Below are 6,000 nucleotides of genomic sequence, written 5' to 3' on the forward strand. Positions count from 1 at the left end.
TTTTGAATTCCAGATTGTGCCCATCCAAACCCTTTCTCACACATTGAGAAGGCAAGCAGTATGATATCCACTAAACATTTGAAATCATGGAAAATATATTTCCATGTTAGTCATATTAAAAAAAAATAAAGAAAAATAAGTGAAGAAATAAGTTTCAATCTTCATTTGAAGTTCAATAGCTTTTCCTCTTGTATTGCAGAGCAATTTTCTCCATGAGTCTGTCATATATTATTGTATTAATCAAAGTAGCTCAGTCTTTCATAGTTGATTATTGTTATTGTGTATGATGTTCTCCTGGTTCTTCTCCCTTCACTTTGCATCAGTTCATATCAGTCTTCCCAAGTTTTTCTGAAGCCATCCTCTTCTTCATTTCTCAAAGTATAATAGTAGTTCATCACAATCACATAGCATAAGTTGTTCAGCCATTCCCCAATTGATCAACATCTTAATTTTCAACTCTTTGCCACCACAAAACGCTGCTATAAATATTTTTTTGTGAATATGTGCCCTTTTTCTTTTTTCTTTGATCTCTTTGGAATATGAACCTAGTAGAAGTGTTGCTGAGTCAAAAGATATGCACTGTATTGTAGCCCTTTGGGTATATTTCCAAATTTTTCTCCAGAAGGATTAGATCAGTTCACAACACAACTCCACCAACAGTGCACCATTATACCTATTTTTCCACATTTCCTCCAGTTTGTAATTTTTCTTTTCTATCATGTTAGCTAATCTGATAAGTGGGAGATTATACCTCAGATTTGTTTAATCTTTATTTTTTTAATTTTTTGTTTAGAGTATTTTTCCTATGACTATTGATTGCTTTGATTTTTTCTTCTGAAAACTGCCTTTTCATACCGTTTGATAATTTATCAATTGGGGGTGAACTCTACATATATTAAGTCTATAAAATGTATTTAATTCAGATATTAATTTTTCATGCCATTGATCTCTTTGGCCATTTGGTGAAGCCAATGGGCTCCTTCTTAGTATCACATCTTTAAATGAATAAATAAAATACACAGAGTTAAAAATGAACAAATTATATTGAAATAAAATTAATTTTAAAAAAAAGATCAAAGACCCTAGGTTAATAATTCCTGCTGTAATGGCTTAGTTTAATATTTGTATAGCCTCCCCAATCACTTACCTCATAAGGTAGGTAGTATCCCTATTTCCCAGATAAAGAAATTGAGACTTATAGGGGTTAAAGAGTTTGTCCATAGTCATACAAGTAGTAATTTCTGAAGCTAAGATTAGAACACAGGTTGAAAATCTTCAAGTGCTTCTTCCTCCTCCTCTTCTACCTTCTTCTCCTCCTCCACTTCCTCCTCCTCCTCTTCCTCATCCCTCCTGTTGTTGTTGTTGTTGTTGTTGTTGTTGTTGTTGTTGTTGTTGTTCTTCTTCTTCTTCTTCTTCTTCTTCTTCTCTTCTTCTTCTTCTTCTTCTTCCTCCTCCTCCTCCTTCTTCTTAATCTCCTGTTCCTCCACCTCCTTCTTTTCCTTCCCACTAATTTTCTTCTTTGATATTGTCTTTTGCTTCGGTGTCTTTCCATCCCCAATGAATTGATCTTTTTTTTTTTTTGGTTTGTTTCTTTCATGACATTTGAAATTGTGGATTTTTTTTTCAATTCTGTCAATCATTTCTCTTATTCAGGCCATAAATATTATTTTTATAATTTTTATTTCTCTCTCAAATGAAAAAAGGACATCCTGCCATGTTTCCAAGCTCTCTTTTGAATCCATGGAGTTTTCTGCCTTATCAGGCATTGACTGATTTTCCTTTACCTGCTTGTTGAGTGAATTTCTGTTTGTCCTCTGTTATGATATTATATGATGCATATAAAGGCAGAAATCACATCTTATCTAAAGTTTTTTTTCCCCTACTCCACATTGTTTGACATAAGGAATCATTACAGAGCAAATGTGTCTCAGTACCCTGTTCTATATCCACAACTAGGCAACCTAGAATTGAGAATTCAACAGAGTCATGGCATTTAGAGCTTGAAGGAAGCTAAGAAAAAATTTAGACTCACTAATTCCCTTGACAGTAAAGGAAACTGAAATATGAAGAATGTAAAGGCCTTGGCCAATGTCAAACAGGCCAAAAGTAGCAGAGGTGGGGTTCAAATCTTTGCGCCCCAACTACAAATCCAGTGCTCTTTCAATAAAACCATAACTAATGGTACCCACCCATAGCAGAACAGGAATTAGTTTGAGAAAGATTATAAGAGGATTCCAATTTGAGTATAGATTGCATCAGATTGTAGGCACTCCATGGTTCCTGGAAACTGTACACTTCTGATACTGTAATGTTATCTTCTGTCCTCCCTTCATACGCACTCATGCTACTTCCAGCATCAGTGGAGGGGCATGATAGAAGGCAAAAGGAGTAGATAATATAAGAATAACCTCACCTCTGGTCTCCATTATTTTCGTTAAATGGAAAAGAATAGGTAAAATCTGAAATTGGAATTAAAAATTGATCATTCCTGTTTCTCTGAGTCAGTGTTCTTTCCATTGTACTACATTACTTTTCATGTTTAATAATATTATACCTTCCTAAGGCATGACTTTTTGGATAGGTGTCCTCCCTTCCCAGAGGAGAATACACCATACTACTGATAGTCTAAATCTTCGTGGGCCATTTAATATACACACACATACACAAATGTGTGTATAATATTCTGTATTTAATGAAATATTCTTAGAATTTCCCTATAAAAATAGATCATGGAAATATGGCTATACTGTGAAACCATGAATCTTTATTATGAACAACTTTTTAAAAAAAACAAAAATGTATAAGAAATTCAACATGGTACTTTAACAGCTGTTTTGATTGTGTTTCTTAAAGAATTTCCTTCTATTCTCTTCTATGCATTTAAAATAAATTGGTCAGTGATCTGCTTTTCTTTCTTTTTATTCCTTCATTTTTAGACGAGCAAAATTATCACTAGCTCTCCCCCTTCAAAAAAAATTAATCTTCAATAAAGAAAGAAAAACAAAATATTTGTAACAAATAAATGTAGTTAAGCAAAAGAAATCCACACATTTCCACAACCAAATATATATACATCTTTTGTTACAGTGGAACAAAGAAACAAAGTTTCATCCAGACAAATAATTTATTTATCAAGGTGTGGTATTGCAGAAACAAATTGGATCCAAGACTCACTGTAGCACTAGAACAATGACAATTGTTTTGTACACTGTTGATATGCAATTTGGAAGGAGTGAAAAACAGGATGTAGGAATTGAGAAACCTGTTTTTTTATTGGTGGAGGCTTTGAAGAGACAACTAAGGTGAGGAGAGGGGTAGTCTGGTAACATAAGTTAAGTTGGATGACAAGGGGAAGGGGGAATAATATGTTGACTTCTCCAAAATCAGGTGACTTTGAGATGACTTCACAAAATGGTGTATAAAGGGCAAAATAGAGTTTTTCATGCTGTTTTTAAAGTAACATTCCACCCTTTGATCCTGGGGTTCTCAGCCCCTAGGATCACTTATGTAAACATTTTATCTATTAGAGATTTTCTGGATAGAATGATAGTCTACAATAAGGGGCATCAGGGATAAGAGTAGATGCACAAGGAGTACAAGCAGAGTCATAATCTCATATATCCTCTAAAGAGACAAACTTTAATAAACAGACTATAGGCAAACCAAGGCATTCTGCAGATCAAACCACTTAGAGGACACACTACAAATTAATTTCAGAGGAAAGATTTACATGTCACCAAGGAAACCCAAAAACTCACCAAACATAAACACGATAAAACAAAAAGCTGAAGCAATACAATAACAATGGTCAATATTAAGTAACATTGAGCCTCCTTGCAAACTGGTAACTCACTCTCAATGTACAGTTAATCAGTATATTTCATTTTGAGCTCCAGATCTTCATGTAATCATCTAGTCCTTTAAATCACCTTTCCTTGAATCGTCTGAATAGATCTCATTCTCAGGGCAGCTCTGAAGGGGGCTCCTCCTAGTAGATCTAATTATCAGGTTCTAAGTCCTAAGTAATTCTAGTAAAACTTGCAGTAACAAGACTCAATAAAATTTAGTACAACCTCCATAATTTGGTTTTCCAATAGCTAGCTCATGTGGTAAAAAATCAGCTTGAGCCTCATGGTTTTGATCCTACTAACAGTAGAACTAAAAGAAGAATTAGGAATCAAATTAGGAAGCCATAATTCACCTGAAACCTCGAAGAATTTCAGTTTTTAAATGCCACTTGCTATTTCTAGCTGTACCTAAACCCTGTACCTGATATTCAACTGGCTTAAGGAAGAATCTTAAAAATAATTCAATTGGGACTGACTTGGAAAATAAGCCCTTCTCTCTCTTAAACTTATCAGACATATACTTCAAAATAGGAAAATGATTTCACTTTCATTACAATTATCAATGCAATTTTACATGTAAATTAATCCAATTGTGAGAACTTATTACTAAAACATATTTAAGGCCTATATATCACATTAAGAACTTTGAGAAACTAGATAAAGATAGATAGATAGAGGTATGTGTGTACCTATGTATCTACGTTCATATATGTGTATACATACACATGCACACACACATATAAACATCAAATTTATTTATTTATCCTAAATATTGGATAAATTAGTCTGATCCTGTGTTTCTCAAAATTTACTACTCCATTTAATTAGAAAACTTTTACATCTTTGTCTTATTCCCCCTTTTAAGGATATTATCTCCATATCATAAGATACTTTAAGGACTAAATCTTATACATGAATATATAAATATTAGCAATTGGATGGCAAGCCCAAGAATTATTTATTTAGTTACTTCAGATATAGAATTGACAACTCCAGATTAAAATAATAATATAATTATATATTCTATCTTATTATATGTTTCAGTATTATTCTATCAAATAAGAGGTTTGGCATTGCATTGACAAACTTTTGCTAGTCACCTGACCAGATTATAGAAATTTGTTATGAAAGGAAAAAGGAGAGATATGGTTATGACAATAATAAAACTGTTTATTTGAAGGCATAGATTGATCTGACACAACCTATAATAGGAGAAATTAAAAAAAACTTTAGTTATATTTAATTCAAGGCAAGAGTCATAGTTAACAACCAATCACACAGCAAAGCTCCACTTCATGGATAGGGTATCAAAGTCAGGGTCAGAACTAACCAGGTGGGAAAGTTTTTCTGTTCAACAAGAAAATAGCATAATAGGAATAATTAGTCAAGAGGATTTTATGTTGGCCTATGCCAAGGTCATCCCCTCAACTTTTCCCAGGGACAGACATCTACTCATAGCAGTTCTCAGACTGCACCCCTTTGGGCTGTACATGACATTTCCCTTGAATTGTAGACTACTGACTTAATGGCAATTCAGACAGTCATATCTGAAATCAAAACTCAGAATAATACCAAATTATATTCCCATGAGATTTACCCCAAATAGCAACAATTCACCTATCATAGCTTAAGGTTAGGTTGTTACAACTTTTTTTCATGTTTTAATGACAATTAACAATAAGCAAATATAAGGACATCTTATTTGTTCTTCACTTATAATTTAAGAACATTTACATTCCAGAGTTTCACATACACAGTAAATACATGCTAGTTGACTCAAAACCCCAGAAAATTCTGACTATATTAAGTCTCCAATCTGTATTGCCTTCTCATTCTTAAGGCAAGACTGAAATCTTTGAATCTAAGGGATATTGTTATTAAATTAGCTTAAATTTGTAACTCCAATACAGACTATATATTAACAGGTACAATTTGATAGTTTTCACAATAACCAAATAATCTATCATGTAAAACTCATTCTTTACTATAAGCAAACCTGTAATTCCCCCACTTTGATTGGGCGTGGTCCTAGTTTCTCCAACTTCATTATTTTAAAATTTTCTTACATGATTTCTGTAAATTTTTTGTACGAGTCATTTTTCTCTTTCTTTTAACCTCTTTGAGGAAGAACATCCTTTTTATAATTCTGCAT

The sequence above is a fragment of the Phascolarctos cinereus genome, unplaced genomic scaffold, assembly GCF_003287225.1.
Source record: "Phascolarctos cinereus isolate Bilbo 61053 unplaced genomic scaffold, phaCin_HiC Scaffold_726;HRSCAF=1367, whole genome shotgun sequence".
Classification (NCBI taxonomy): Eukaryota; Metazoa; Chordata; class Mammalia; order Diprotodontia; family Phascolarctidae; genus Phascolarctos; species Phascolarctos cinereus.